At 33.2% G+C, this 17,319-nt stretch overlaps 1 protein-coding gene and 1 long non-coding RNA gene across 3 annotated transcripts in view; one reads left to right on the top strand and one right to left on the bottom strand.

Annotated features, from left to right (window-relative positions):
* bs (serum response factor blistered) overlaps positions 1–17,319 on the bottom strand; it is a 326,459-nt gene that overhangs the window by 193,676 nt on the left and 115,464 nt on the right. The gene's annotated exons all lie outside the window — the stretch shown is intronic.
* LOC141483042 (uncharacterized) lies at positions 1,350–15,261 on the top strand. The gene is made up of 2 exons (XR_012465871.1): positions 1,350–7,748; positions 8,208–15,261. It is a non-coding gene; the product is annotated as an uncharacterized lncRNA (long non-coding RNA).

Raw genomic sequence — 17,319 nt, 5'->3', positions numbered from 1 at the left:
CTGCTTGACGTTTGTTTATTATTTCGACTCTGAATCCTATCTTTATCCAATTCTGAAGAGTTTTGTCACATCAGCTCACGTTATGGCCGGAAGTATTCAACTTCTTCCTCATGATTTCAGTTATAGGAACCTCAATTGCTTTTGTTACAGTCGTTTATTGTTTTTTCAATGATTTTATTAGATGAATATCTGAAGGTTTTGGTAATCCTATATCACATCGCGTATTGGGTTCATAAGTTCATGGAAACATACTCTCTGTGTTTCAATATTCAAATGCGTCCGAATCTTATTCACTGGTATCTCTTTTTCGCATTGTTCACCATCGCTATTGAAATCACTATACTGGAAAAAGTCTGCATTGTTATCATACTCATTATTATTATGAGTACTTGTCTAAGGAAGTCACATTTTAAACAGATAACACAAATTTTAAGTAATTATAACTGCACCAACATCGAATTTCAACCCTCAAATCTCGATCAGTTCCTAAACTGAACACAACGGTGATAACCGTCCCCGCATTTCATTTCTGTGTATTAGTTTTTTGTTGGCCTTTGAGAGTGCCGGCAATTTTAAGTGTGCACAATATCGTTTACTTCGACTATACTAGTCATGTATCATTCTCACGATTTTAATCACAATTAAATTGAACCAATGGATTCAAATATGAGAGTGACTAAATATTAAAACATTGCATAATTGCTTCTACATATATTCACAAGTTTAATTTGATATTATGATATATTATGATTAAGACAGTGACTAGACCACAACTCCATTGAGATGAATATGAAAATCAAATAAAACTCACCAATTGAATTATCTGTTAATTGAGACCAAGAGACCACATTCACATACCCTCATAAGAATGAAACAACCGTTTTTCAATTTAAACTCCACCTTGAATACCAATACTTTATATATGATATTCAGAAATGTCAATATACTCAACGAAACTAATTGATATAGGCAATAAAATATTTTCGATCCAAATCGAAATAGCAATTTCATTGCAATCGAAAAGGATGCGCAACGTAAGGTTATTCATCTAGCCGCGTCAAGTATGTCGAGTGACTCAGGTGCCGGCTCTGTGGTCTTATGTCAAGGCACGATGAATTTCAAGAATTAAATCACACTATTGGAAAATACGAGTTAAGTCATTTACGTACTTTGTTCATATATTCGAACATTGTGTACTCAATAATTGCACTTTCAAACTAATGTCCTTGTTGAAATATCGATGCATTCAGCTGATAGTATTTCAGGGAATAATCTTTACGAATACCACTAGACCTTGAAACTTGTTGATGAAATTTTGAGGTCTTATTGAGGTCTTATTTTCAAAAACCCTTATAACCCTGTTCCAAGACATATAATTACCTCACACCAATTTGTTTACCTTATTTTTTCGTATAATTTTTATTTCACCTTTTGTATTCACTTCATCATATATTGCAGTTTCTCACTTCATTAACTTTTTTTAGGTTTCAGATCTGGTAATATTTTTGACAATGAAAGCCAAATCTCTAACATTCAAGGAAAAAGCTTGATTGCAAAACAAAATAGGTTATCGTTTTCGATATTTCTTATATACTGTTATGAGCTTTCTGGTCATTAATCTGAATTAGTTTAAGTGGTATGCATTATTCGAAAATGAAAATCCACAATTGTTATCACCAAAGTAATATTTTTTTAAAATTTTCTTGCCGAAATACATCTTGCGTACCTTTAACATAAAGATTATTCATTTGGTGTACACCACTAATAGAGATTTCTGACCAGAGAACGAGGAATCTCAATATGGAGTTGATCTCTTTAAGTTTCGATTCAAATATTTTATTTTAATTATTCTTTGTGCCATATTACTAGGGTTTAATTAATTTTATGGGAAATTTCGGTTTAGATTGTACCATTAAAGTTAGTTGAACTTTTTTACTATTAATTACTACTATTATGATTAGGTAGGCTTGCCGGAAAACAAAACACGAACGATGGTGAAATATTTTACAACGGAGTAATAATTCCCTTTCCCTCAGTTTCTGTTGTATTATCCAACTTTGGTAAATTCTTCGGAATCTCACTAATTATAATCTACTAGCTATTACACGCGGCTTCGCTAGGATTTATGCCATTAAATAAGTGTGAGTACCATAGAAATGAATCAATATGAGAACTATATTTTAGTGCTTGGCTGGGATTATCAATTTTTAAAAATTATTATATACGATGAAGTTTCGAAAATTTAAAATATGCTTTACTGAGTTGAATTGCAACAACAAATGTTAAAATATATTTCACTGTAACAAAAATAAATAATTTTCAATTTTTTTATCTTACATATTTTTTTTAATAAAAAGTATCCATGTTACTTTTAATACCTCCAAGAACATGTGTACAAAATTTCATGATGATCGGTTGAGTAGTTTTCGCGTGAAACCGTAACAAACAAACTTTCATTCGCATTTATAATATCATAAGAGATTTTTACGATGAGTCAAAAAATGTTTATTGCATTACATGTGATAGCAATTAGTCAATAAAAGGTCACTAATACTGCCTAAGGCGTGTTTGGATATGATTGAAGAGCTGCTGGTATTATTATTATTTTTTTTATATAGTGGTATCCACTTGAAACGTGTATAGCGACGGATCAGTACAATACTAATAAAATACTGATAATGATAAAGACTAAAACAATAATTGTGTACACAACTTTAAACTTTATCCAATAAGTATATCGATTTGAGGTAACAAATTAGATTGTTTGAGAGAAATCGAATTCCGAGGAGAACTCAATTGGAATGTGGTTTTATTGTGGTATTATTTTTGAGTAGATGTATATTCGTGGCATATATCACATTTTTCCCTAAGGCATAAAGGGTTCCACATTGAACCCAAATCTGATCAAAAAACTCACAAGTTTGTGGGTTTTCACAAGTTTGAACGATCCGGTCGTTACTAGTAACTTCTTATTTCCGGAGACCCGAGCATTTCTCGCGAAAAACATTTTTCTTCTTACATACCTATTGACTGCACTGCCAAATAGTTTCCTATGGGTTTATTTTTCTCTGAGACAGTTCAGAAAAACAACTCCTATATCAAAATTCTATACAATCTTTTCGATAGACATTTCGAGAAACACCTTCTCACATCCAGCTGAATTTTCAATCTGATTTCTCGTTAGAAATTCTCAAAGTATCAAGACCTTGCAATTTATATACGAACATGGGAATAAACTGAAGCAGATCTTGAGGCTCTTGGCAGCTTATAGCTCCCGCAATCGTAACAATGTTACTCTATTTCCGACGTTTCCATGCAAAGGCGACATATAACGTTTCCAGCTCTATCCATCTTTGCAAGATGGTATCGCAGAATTTTATGTGTCTTTGTTGAAGTACCCGGCAAAGATCGATAGCATCCTCACTCTGTTTGCTGGGATCGGCCTCGGTAGTAACATACAACATTGGGTGTTCTTCTTTTGCAAAACTTTCCCGGGTATTCCTGCGAATTTATTCCATGGTGAATTTACAATTCTGAAATTTAATATGTTGCCACGTCAGCTTTTTGTGGCGTAGACTTTAGTTCCAACAATAACAAGATATGTGTGTCCAATTCAAATAATACCAATTTTGATGGCTAAATAAAAATACAGTAATTAGTGTGGTAGAGTATTAGGTACCATTCCCATCAATGGCTTCTGAATAAGGCAGTGATTTCGAAAAATGTTTGACGTTTTTTTGTTGTGACAGTATATTTTTCAACTTTCTAAAAATACTACTGTGAAACTATTGTATACCAACGCCTATTTATAATTGGCCAAAATTACGGTTGTCATTTGTTGAATGTATTATCAAATTTTTTATTAAGATTGGTGCAAAAGGGGCAATGAGACTGGTGAGTTATGCCGAAACATCGATATCCACCATTAAGGATTACAGTGTCCATGTAAGTAAAATTTCATCTCATTCATATACTATATTGTGTAGCACTCCTGTGAATAACATCTGATTCACTTCCAAAGCGAATATTTGAAGTACATCACTTGCAACATTGATAGACTGGAATATCGAAGAAAAGTTGGAGATTTGTCTCTCTGTTATAGATACTTTCACGGGAGGTGTTCAAGTGACTTGGCACATTTGATTCCACCAAGAGCGGTACATATCAGAAATACGCGACGGACTGTGGCTGCTAATCGTTAGGTTCAACTCAGTACACTTCGAACTTCACTGCTTAAGAACTCTTTCCTTTGTAGAACTGCGTGTATGTGGAATGAACTTCCTGAGAACGTATTTCCAAATTAATTCAATCTCCAGCGATGCAAAACCAACGCGAGTCGCTATTTTCGCACAGGGGCCGCTCTTAGAACCCTTCGAAAGATTTCCTGTAGGGCTTGTGTTCTATACAAAAAAAATTGCAGTGAATATGGTCCAAATCATAGCCCTAATTGAACTTAAATACATCAGTACTCTCAATTGATGAAAAGTTGATATCTTGATGATAGTTTGGACAGTCTCGAAATATTTAATCAACACCAAAAAATCGACTCCATATCATACAGGGCGTGCTAAGATAACTATTATTTCCATTATTCATAAAAGTGGTCGAAAGATCATTTTTTGAACGAAACCCCCTGTATATCACTCCATGAATTGAAAGATATTGAAAGATGATGAAAAATGTTTCAAGATGATATATCATGACCCAATACCTAAATCATACAGTTTTCTTAATGAAGTCACTTCTTCTAGAACCATTATTTTTTAAGAATGTGGTTTTAGGTAGCAGTGGAATTATCAAGCTTATTACAGTTTGGTTACTTTCATTATAAGTAATATACAAACAGTTATCGGCGGTGTTTCGAAACATCTTCTAAAATGAATGCAAATATCGATTATTCAAACGAAGTTCTTATGAAATTATTTCTTACACATGAACAAAATGATCATATCATTGTCAGAACTTTCAGAAAATTCTACCAAAAGTATCCTGAATTAATACCAATGAACGAGAAGACATTTGTAAAGTTACAAAATAATTTCCATAACTATGACTCAAAGTTTCTTGGGAAAAACTGTATCAAAAATCAGGCAATTATAGGTAAAAAGTAAGATTTTCCGTGCTATAATATGTGAAAGTTCAGAAAATAACAGAGTCAGGACAAAATTGTAAACAAAATATCACATTTTTACAATAAATGATGTCCATTATATTCTAAACATTTTGAAATGTTCTTTTGTACGCGACTTTTGGATGCTTTTTTAATTTCATGGGGATCCAGATCCTCCATACACCGGTAGGCAATGGAGAACAGTACAACCTTTCTTTCAAAACACACCATAAAAAGGGAAGTGGCGTGAGATCTGGTGATCTCGGTAGCCAATCTCACGGCCCTTAACGCCTGAACTAACGATCGTCAAACATTTCGTTGAGTTTCCTGGAAACTTGATGCAGAAAAATATCGCGTTGCGTTTTCCAGAAACGTCTAACCTACTACCGACCGTGAGTCAAGCTGTAGATATTGTAAAATATATCAAACGTTTTGTTTTTGTATCTTTCATACAAATTTTTATAAAAAAAGTGTTTTTCCATATGGAGTTCTCGGGATTACGTGTTAAAAGGCGAAAGCTTAGTCCCTACAAGTCTTTTGAAGGCCTCTGGAAGTAGGGAAGGAGCTGATCATTATTTCAGACTATACCCTCTCAAACCCAACATTCTCTTCAGATTCTTCAATAGATCATACACATAAGCCCCATTCAGATTCATATTAGAAAAAAATCCTTTCGAAACGAATACTTTTATATGAACATTAAATTACACTTGCTGTGCAATGCAAGGTAATGAATATTACTGCAGTTTTCTCGCAACACCAAACCGTTGTTTTCAACACCTCGACACGTGTTTCAATCACCGAGTGATCATCTTCAAGAGGCAGATTAAACTACATTACATATAATGTTGTCCTTATTTATACTTCAGTCACCCCTGCTAGGTACCTGCGCCTTACTTGTCTAAAAATTATGTAAGAATATGGAAGACCAGAAAAATCAGCAGTCGCCCATCATGTTTTGCAACAAAACCATTCCATAGAGTTTAGTTCATTCAGATTAGTTAGACAAGTTAACAACAACAGGTATCCTATGATAGCTTTGAAATAAGTCAATATAATAATATTATGAATAACGATGGTGTACCAATACCTAATACTTTACTATATAGCTAGTTGAAATAATATTTTCAGTTATCAGATTTACCTGACTAGTAGATAAGGCCACACTGTAAAATTAATTTTGGGACAATTAAGACACAGGCACCCAGCAGAGGTATCTATAGTATAAATGAGGACAACATTGTATGTAGATTTAGTTTGACCATCCTCTTGAAGATGATCACTTGGTGATTGAAACACGTGTCGAGGTGTTGAAAATAACTCCAGTACTATTCATTAAATTACACGAAAATTAAGTTTTCTCATTCAGTTTGTACTCCAAACATCAAATATAGAACTGAAACAGATATCATAATATCGCAACATAACTAGAATACTAGTACTGGTATAAATTGTCACTTACATGGAACACCAATCATCCTTAATGTTGTACTTATCTTATCACCTCATCAGCACCGTTTAGGATAACATTAAATTTCTTTAATTACATCACCACTTCATATCTTCGGAAAATACAACTTTGTTCGTGTCTCGATAACAGTACTATACACAATAAGACGGTTAGTTGATTCAATCCCAGCCTTCATTATTATTTATTTATTTAAAATTAAATATATTTAGGACATAATAATTTGCTCGGAAAAAAAACCTATACTTGAACTACGAAGCTGAGTATATAAAAAATTTTCATTATATTTATTTTCCTCCTTCCTTTTTTTGAAAGTTTTTCACATTTTTTATTTAATGACGGGGATCTAGACAGCCAAAAACTTTTCCAAGAAACTAGTCTCCCCTATAAATATTTCTTTTTTAATTTAAATTTGCAGTTCTTTCACTTGTTGCTTGTCTATATCTTCGTGACACTTTGAAAATTATCACACACGGAACTTTGAAAATGAACTAACGTGAAAGCTATGAAATTGAATTAGGATTTTCATAAAAAGTATTCCATCTTAAATTGGAAGAAAACACAAGCATTTGTTTTCTCAAACTTTGACAGAAAAACCGGTTATCTTAAAATTGAAATTCAAACGTGCTCTTGGGTGGCTTGAAAAAAAATTCAGGGATACGTCCCTGTGAGCGGAATGAAAAATAAAAACATCAGAAGACGCAAATGAATTAGTCTGCCACCCAAAACCAATTAATCGGATGAAGCTGCGTAGATAATTTCCATGCTCAACACATAATAGACATATTAGTTGCAAGCAACAAATCTGCGTGATTGGACGTGCTGTAAAGTAGGTTGAACGTATCTAATTTCTCGTCGTTACCAATAAAACTTCATAGTCACTCCTCTTTTAATGATACTGTGACGAAAAAATATCCTTGGAACAAAGTGGATTGGTCGAAGAAAAAGTAGGACGAACTATCGGTTTCGTTATCATTAGATCCTTTCACCAATAACACTTGCATCAGTATTTCATTTGGATGATACAGATTATTGCGAAGCACACAAACTGGTATTCGGTTTATATTCCTTCAACCGCTTGATCAATCCGACATTCTTTTTAAAATACAAATCGAAATGTTTTTTATTGTCAGTTGCAAACATTATATTTTCTTTGATCATTGAACCCACGTTTTGTTATTGATATCGTCATATAAATCCTCTCTGTATAATACGACAAATACAACTACTTAGAAAATAACTTAACCTACGTTAAGTTCGTTATTTTTCAGTTAATTTCTAACGTGTGTATTCTCTTAGCAAAGTAAACTTTTGAAATTCTTCCAAAGAATGTTGAATATTGCTCATAGCCCTATCGTTCATTGCAAAACACTGTTTGCATCCCAAAGAACGGCATTCACCGTTTTGCCTGATGGAGTGGTCTTTCTGTAATAGGTCTTTCTTCGCCTTTAGCATATAATGGTGGACTCACGTTTCATGAACGGTAGTGGATTGCGTTTCATCGTTACCAAACGCTTCTAAAGATCCATTACAAAGATCCGTTCAACGATTCTGGTTAGCAGTAACCAATGGCGACATCTATTGCAAGGATAGCTCTAATTATAAGGAATGATTTATGTATACATTCAGTTTACTTATTCAGTGCTTCTGTTATCCCCTTCACGATCTGCCAAGGCCATATCCTGGACTTTGCATTTTGAGTTTTTGAAGCTCCCGGGCGTTCATCACCAAACATAATGTTTCAATTACTGATCAATTCAGATTTTCACAATTTAACTATTATCAACGATATCGCAGACTCGTCACGAATAGTATCCAATTGATCTCTAAATTGCCTTTCCCTTTCATGCGAACATTCGTTTTCACTGAATGATATTCGATATTTCACGATTTTTGCTTCGAACTACAACTCAACGAAAGCAATTCTTCTAATTTCGTAGCTACTATTGAAGAATAGATAGATCATTATCAAACTATCCTCGTATGAAGAAAAGACTCAGACTGTCTAGAATCACTTCGTAGCTCACTCTCCACAGCATACAATCTGAAGTAGCTTGGTTTGGTATTTTTTCCGTTTCATGCGAACATTTGTTTTAACTGAATGATATTCGATATTTCACAATTTCCAAAACAAAAAAGTGACTAGATTCTAGCGACGGTTGTTTTTGCTTCAAACTACAGATGTTTAAACCGAAAGCACTTCTTCCCATTTCGTAGCATCTATTGAAGGATAGACAGATAATTATCAAACTGTCCTCGTATGAAAAAAATACTCAGACTGTCTAGAATCACTTCCTAGCTCGTTCTTCACATCATTCAATCTGAAGTAGCTTTGTTCGGTATTTTTTGCACTTCTTTCAGTTTGAAATAATGACAAAATTTCAGTTTACAGATAACGGATTCCAAAGGATGAAAAGAATGTCCACTGATCCATGAAGACCTATAATCTTTCATCAGATAATAGTTTCTTATCTCCGCGTATTTGATTAATATATTTTATTCATTTATATTATAAGTATATTTATACAGAGTTGAATCGACGAGAGAATGCACATTTCATTAATTTGTGTATCCGATATAATTTCACAAACTTGTACAAATTATGAAAAGTACACGGTCTAGCTACTGCTACAAACAACCCAACCTTTTGATGAACAATTGCTTAGATTTTTCAAATTCCCTAATAGTGAAATCCATGGTAAGATATAGGATCAATTTCATAAACTCCATCATCAAGTAAATTCCATTCTTCAACTCCTATATCTGGCTTTACAGAAAACGGCCCAGGCGAATCTATCTGGCTTATAAAAACAGACTTGTCTGGCCATCAGTGGTGCCATTAGTACCACATCGTCAGCGGCCATTGAGATCCTTTTAGATCTACCTCCTATCCACATTTTTATCGAGAGAGAGGCTAGATGGACTGCATATAGACTTATGCACATTGCCAATTGCACAACTGAATTTAATGCAGAGTGCAACAGAGGTTGACACTGGAACTCACAGCATTCTAGAAATGACCTTTGACTTTATGCCTCCAACTGTCAACTACGAACTGCCTTATAAAGTACTGTTCCCGAGTGGAAAGGACTGGATCCTACGGGAGAAGGAAATATTAAGAGCAGATAGTTGTTGGTTAACAGATGAATCAAAAACACCTTCCAGTTCTGGTGCAGGTGTTTTCAGTCGTAGACCCAAGACAAACATATAAACCTGCCTAGAAACCTACGCAACTGTATTTCATGCGGAAATCTATGCTACTGAATTGTGTGCGAAGAAATTGGTAGAATCCAACCTCATACACAATTCAATCAAAATTTTCTCGGTAAGTCAAGCGGCGTTGAATGCTCTTGGCTCCTACCGAGCAACATCTAAATTGGTAGCAAATTGTCAAAAACGACTCTCCTTGATAGAAAGACTCGACAGATTGTCTCTGGTCTGGATTCCTAGCCATAGTGGCAATTAGGCTGCCGACTCCTTTGCAAAAGAGGGTGCTGCAAGCAGCTTCATCGGACCAGAACCTGTCATTCGCATCGCTTTAGGCTTTGCCAAACAAAGATTGAACACCTACCTGGAAGGCAAGAGGATTCATGGACTTCTGACAGAATCTTCCAGGATTGGCTCACTTCAAGGTGTTTAGTCACACTTCGAAGCTTGATACCAAACAGTCGTTGGACTACAGTAGAGATGAACTAAGATGTCTAGCATAGGGCACTGTCACTTGAATCATCATATGCAGAGACTCGGACTGTCCGAAGACACTGTGTGTGGCCTCTGTTTGGTAAATGATGAAACAGCAGAGCACATACTTTGTGACAATGACAATAATTAGCTCTTTATTCTACTGAGACAACTAAAATAAATTTCAAATCGAAAGAAACGCACCAATATAATGAAGAGATACAAGAGACCGAAATAAAAAATTATTCACAAAAGTCAAGTCTTTCAAAAATGATTAGGGATCTGAGACCCTGGAAAATATCTCTGGAAAAAAACATGACACCACTCATCAGGATTTTTTCTTGTATAGAGGACACTCAGTTGGTTACGAAAATTTTCCCCATGTATCTTACATCATACTGAGAGACTAAATACATGTGTGTGTGCGAGATATGTGGTGCTAGGCTAATTGATTAAGAGGAATTATATACCCGCTGAAAACTATTACTTTGGTTATTTCATAAATTATTGTTTCGTAAATAAAATTCATGGTGACGCAAGTGGTAGTTTTCAACACCGGATGATGTGATTTCCCTTCCAAAAAATAATGTTCATTCTTATACATCCACTAAGCATACGCCAAGACAGCAGCGCGGTCGGTCGGTAGCCAGACGGTTCGACGTGGTTGCTTTGTTCACTCACTCGAATTGACTGCCGTGTTGGTCGGTGGTTCAAGCCCTAGTCTGAACGATCGATTTTCACTCGCTATCGTCCAATCCGTGTTGAGAATCACACGTTAAAAGGTAAGACCTCGTTAATCCTTAGTTCGCACAAATTTCGCCTTCTGAGGGGTGTCGTTCGTAGGGATGCGACAGCTGGTTAACGAAAAAACAGATTTTAAACGTACAGATTTCCAGGTTGGGGTCTATGGTGCGACTTTGGACCTGAAGCAAAAAGATCAAAGTGGTGGAAATATCTGTTACGAATATGTCCTGAGGTGCTGATTAACGGAAAAACAGATTTTAAACAGATTTTTTTAAACATGTTGTAATCAATTTAGAGAGCTCAGATTCGTTGGATCAGATGCAGATCAAGAAAGTAACAGAATATAAATCTCCACAAGGAAAAAAAATCGCGGGCAATATTTATTGAAATATTACGTTTGATAACACAATGTGCATGAAATTCAATAGAATAATAAAAACAATCAGGGGTGGATTTCCGACGTAAAAACTTTTAGAAATGGGTCAGTGTCAGAGGAAAACTTAGTTCCTATTTGAAAAGCTTCGGAAGCAAGTAAATGAGTTGAGTCCAAAGCTGGAGATGCTAACGGAAAGGTTAATCTTCATCTACAACTAGGTATTGAATTGTACAGATAGCCATATAAGGACTCTAGGAAATTCCGTATTCGATAGTACGAAACCGATATTTTTATACAGGATCGACACTGTTGAAATGCCAAAAAATTTGATGGAAATCTCGGTGAATCGATAAACTAACATCTCACCACATATTAACAATAGTATTCAATCTTAAATTCAGCAGAATTGTAGCAGTATCGTTTTGTAACTCAAGATTGCATAAATAGAATTTTGGTTTGGGAGTTCTGCCGAGTCCTTAAGTTTTGTTACGGTGTGGAATGTAGTAGTAGCGAAATGGTTATGTTGAAATCAAATCAACCAGTTCCATGTGACTTCAATCTAGGTATTATTTGAAGAAGTGTGCCTAGTAACAATTTGAAACCTGAAAGTATTATTTTGACAGCTAGTATTGAGACCTCTGGCTTGAAAGTAATCAGAAGAAATAATTTTTTCCATATCAGAACAAACCACTGTCTTTCGACGTAAGTTTCGCTTGCCAAATTTGCCACATCCATCATCTCATCACGAGGTACTTTTAATCCGAAACTTCAAGATATACACCTCAAGAAAGATTTTCATGTAAGTGAAATTTTATATCAATATTCTTTGATTTGCACATTGTGTAGTTCTCTTGTGAAAGATATCTGTTTCGGTTCCATTACGAACGTTTGAAAAACATGATAGTAGGTAAAAAATGAATATTACTGGAGTTCTATCCCAACTCCAAATCATTATTTTAACACGTCGACACGTGTTTCTATCACCAAGTGATCATCTTCAAGAGGAAGATTAAACTGTTTAATCTTAAAATAACGATTTGGTGTTGGGGAAAAACTCTAGTAATATTCATTATTACACCAAAGGTTCCAAACAATGCATTACAAGATGATAGTAGTTGTTTCGAAAGGAATGTTTCTTCCGTATAATCCGATGTTATGTTGAAGTAGCTATTTCGAAAAGGCTTTTTTTTCCAGTTTGTATCTGAAAAAAATTTCTTTGCATGATCTACACATCTTTGTTGAGAGTTCATTTAGAACTTAATTGATTTTTTTCTTCTGAAGTATTCCACATTTTTTTGTGTAAAAATGAAGAAGTAGAAAGCCAAAAACTTTGTATGTATCGATTAAAGTGTGATTTGAGCTAGTGTGGTCAGAAAGTGCACTTTATGGTTTTTGCAGGAATCAAATATGATTTTTTCCATCGGGTTTAGTAATTTGTCTTTTTTTTTGTCGTAGATGGATGTCGATTTCTTCGGAAACCTATTTAATTTTGCAATTTCCTCAGGAATTCATTGAAAAACTTTTCTTTGTTTTTACTATCTAAGTTTGACAGAAAAACATCGTTTCTCGGACAAATGAATACATTTCCTTAAAAAAGATTATAAGCCAATGACTGTGAAATGAAAATGTTTGAATCAATTTTTTTTCAATATTCACAAATGCATATTGCAAATCCAATAATGAAATTTTATTTTATTTTATTCTCCATACAGACTTATCATCCTCAATGTGGGTTATTACAGCAAATGCAAGTTCGAACAAAATAAAGTTCAGTTTAATTCATGAGTTTTTCAAATTCACTTCGAAAAGTATTCAAATAGATGTTTCAAATGTTGGGTTTTAATTTTTAAAAGGATTTCAATATTGGCAACAGCGCCTATATCAAGTTGAAATAATTTATACGTACCTAGATATTCTACTTTAAAAAAGGAAAATTATTTTTATAAATCAACAATTAAGGCAAAATATAAATTATAGTTCAATACCACCTTCACAAGCCACATAAACAGCAGTTGTTTTGTTATTTATTTATATAGAGGAAGACAGGTTAAGTGCACAAAATATCATATATCACAGAATGTCTCGGAACTCGGAACATAAGTAAACAGAACAGCAAGCATTTGAAATATGTCATCTTTGTTTGTTGCATACAGGTAACAAATGCATTGTCCTTTATTAGCTATAACCGATGTTGCCAAATGGTGAAATAGAAACGAATTCCTTTAAATGTTGAATGCATTATTTCATTCCTCTTTTTTAAGTATTTAAATATTTTTTTAAAGAAAAAGGTTGAAATGATAAGTTTAAAATGCGTTGCTTTACAGCTCTTTGATGAAAACTACTTGATTTTCTTCAGGAGGAACATTCCCCATTACATGGAAATTTTTATTACAAATTAATTGTGTGTGAGCTTACTTCAATACATATACACTGAAAGATTTATTTACAAACTTATTCTCTACGATCACAGTTATATTTCTGATAAATAACTAATAACATCATATCTGAAACCTATTTCATTTGCTTTACGAAGCATGGTTGGGAGAGGACTCAGAGCAGTTATGTTTTTTCTTGTCTTGGGTATTTTGAAAAGGATTGGACTTCATGTATGACACTGTGGAACATTAAAATTTATGAGTTCGAATATGTTTATATCTGTTATATTGTTATTTATCACCTTGCATAAAAACATTATTTGTGTTACATCCCGTCTAATATAAAGAGATGATATTTTGAAATGCTGCCTCAAATCCATTGATCTGATTTGTGTAATCCGGCCAACAATGTTTTTCTTTATCTCAGTAACCTATTTTGTATTTTTCGATTCTGTTTACATGCATCTGTGGTTGGGATTTACAAATGAGTGAACCAAATTATTATATTGGTCTTACAAGTGTGATATAAAGATTTTTATCGTGAATACGTCCACAAACGAATAGCTATATTCTTTTACAATTTCATTATCTCGTGAATGACAAAGTGTGACGATAAATAATCACAAGATGTTTCACTTCGTTTTTTTTTTTTCTGTTAAGGAAAGTATCTCCAATTTTGTCACTGAATTCAATGGTTTTCTTTCGCAAAGTATAATTTATTTTCAATGTTCCAATTATATATTCTATATATGTCTATATGTCTTTTTGTAGTGCACTACATTCTCTGACGGTTTGAATTTATTTAAATCATTTGAAATCATCTGTAAAAAGGAGCCCTTTAGTACGATATGAAAGTTTGTATGCCCTAGGGCGACTTAATTGTAAGATCGTCGCATGAACATTTACTGAATAAATTTGATACAACTAGTATGTCGAACAGATTGTGATTCATAGAAATGCTGGTTGAGAATTTAATACTTTCATTAAATAAACGAAAAACTTTGAAGTATTAACACAAAACTTTGATCTATGTTTCAATTATCCACCTTGTCGAATCATTTCTTACAATCTGACCATTAAAATCTTGATGTCGGCGTGTTTCAAATCGATTATTAAAATTTCTAATCCTACAATCTTTCTCCAATAAGATGATATGTTAGATATGTAATAAATAATACCGCTGATGTTCAAGACCCGATAATATATTTATGAATTCAAATTTCTTATTGGGAATAAATAACCTGCGTATATTTTGGATTATAATTTATTTATTCAAAATGTCAGAAAGATAAAAGGATAAGACTTATTGATGTGTGATTGACAAGTCAGATATTGCCTGCTACTAGTTTTTGAACTACCAATTACAAAGTATAAGGCGCTTTTTCATAATTCGCTATCGTATGTTAGGCTATAAATTTTTCTACAATTAGGCTGAAGTAAAGCTTTAAATTTAGTTCATAAGATTTGATCTGTATTTTTTGTTCAATAAATCCCGTTTTTGATATGAGTAGGCTATTTATTTTCCCTTCATTATCATCGAGGATGTCTTGGTGAACATCAAGAGATATGTATCTCGGGGGAATGTGGTACTGAAAACATAAATTGCTCAATTTCAAAAGTAAGTATACTTCATTTATAACGGTCAGGTTTCAGTCGTAATTTAAGTTGTTCGCGAAATAATCGTTTTTGGTCTTTTTTGTCGGTATCTTGTTGGGTATTTTGATTGAGAACATATTTCAACAATTTGCCAATGACATCTTTTTTCTGTTCCAGGGTAAGTAATGAAAACAGTAAGTATGTTTCACAAGTTCACTTTTATTTTGAACATGTCCACCTCCTACTTTATTCTGGATTGTATGGTTTTTGAAAAAACTTGGAACGATATATAACTATGGTTGGAATATAATATACGACCAGCAAATTCCTAGTGAAATTACATTAGGCTGATTTTTTTACTAGACCTTCATTTTATCTTGACGAACCACCCCTAAAAATATGGAAAAACTCATTTCTACGTTATCTTTCATTCGATGCAAAGTTCCAAACAAACTTTTGTTCAGTATGGACGAAATATAATCCACATTTCAATGAAATGAATTATCCGTTATGTTATTCGAATAATAATAATAATAATGTTTATTCACCTAATATAGATAAAAGGTATACATAATTCTCAAATATAAATAATATACTAATAAATTCTTTTGGACGTATCCAAATAACACTGTTTTAGATTTTCATTTATTAGTTTACAAAACAGCGACATGTGTTTCACTATATTTCACTACAAACTTCTTCAGGCGTGTTCAGTACTGAACAAGCTTTAAGAATTTCCGACGCTTTTCATCAACAATTTCTTTTTTTTTCAGAAGTTACCGTCTCTCAGTTCGACATATTACAAAACAATGTATTCTTTTAACATACTAGTGGTTTAAATATATCTCATCCAATATATCAAAAACGAAAAAATTTATTTATTTATTTCTTGATAACAGGTTGGTTCATTGACTGGTCCGCAACTTTGTATCACTGTCACGGGCAATTTTGTCAAGTGTTAATTTAATACCTCAATTAAAAATAAACACATTACTAAAATATATATCATGAAAACTATACTATGAATTTTTGACTGATCAATTTTTGAAGAATAAATTTATTGCACGTCCATTGCCCTGAGAAGTTTCGGACATCATTTTTGTTGTGTTGGTACAGAAAAGGAATTTGGTTAATTAGGTGAAATAACCATTGACATTTTGTGAAATTGTTTTTTTATGATGACATTTAGTGACAAAGCTACAGCTGACTGAATCATGGATACAGTTGAACTCCTGAAGGCAATTATGGAATATCAAATTATAATTTTATATTTCATAATTGTTTTAATTCTACTGAGGTACGATAATTATCGTACCTCAGTAGAATTAAAACTTTGAACAAACTAATTATGAATTGAACAGTGTCTCCGTTGAGATAAACTTTCATTAAAGACATTATAATTGAGTTAGAAGGTGGTTGACAATGTTTCATGGCGAATTTCATTAGTTCCGACTTCCATTGTCTAAATATGATATGATTTGAAATCTCCCGAAGACGATTGTGATTACTAACAATCGAAACGTCGCGTCGTTAAATAACTTGGCATAAAATCATATGATTTTTAATTTTTATTTCATTTTAACTGTTCAGTTTTTAAGTTTTTGCTTATTTTTTTATTTTATTGCAATTTCTTTTCAGGTTTTTTGCTTGATATAATTGTTTTTGTGAACTATTCGTTTATTTTATAATTTTCTTTTGTTATTTCAGATATTTCCAATCATATCATATTAGACAATGGAAGTCCGAACTGATGAAATTCAATACTAATTGAGGTTTCCCTATATTCCTCTCCATATTTATATATTACATTGTGGAGCATTCATATGTTTCAATTACATAACGAATGTTTAAAACACAAACTGAATGGAAAAAAGTTTTTTTATTGTAATTTGATGTTCATATGAGAATATAGTTGTTTTGAAAGGGGGTTTTCTTTCATTTGAAAGGAACTTCTACGTATGAACTACAT

This window comes from Leptinotarsa decemlineata, unplaced genomic scaffold (genome assembly GCF_025532065.1).
Source record: "Leptinotarsa decemlineata unplaced genomic scaffold, Ldec_3_MD MMD2_tig00002159_RagTag_RagTag, whole genome shotgun sequence".
Lineage (NCBI taxonomy): Eukaryota > Metazoa > Arthropoda > Insecta > Coleoptera > Chrysomelidae > Leptinotarsa > Leptinotarsa decemlineata.
This window is presented reverse-complemented; position numbering and strand designations above follow the sequence as displayed.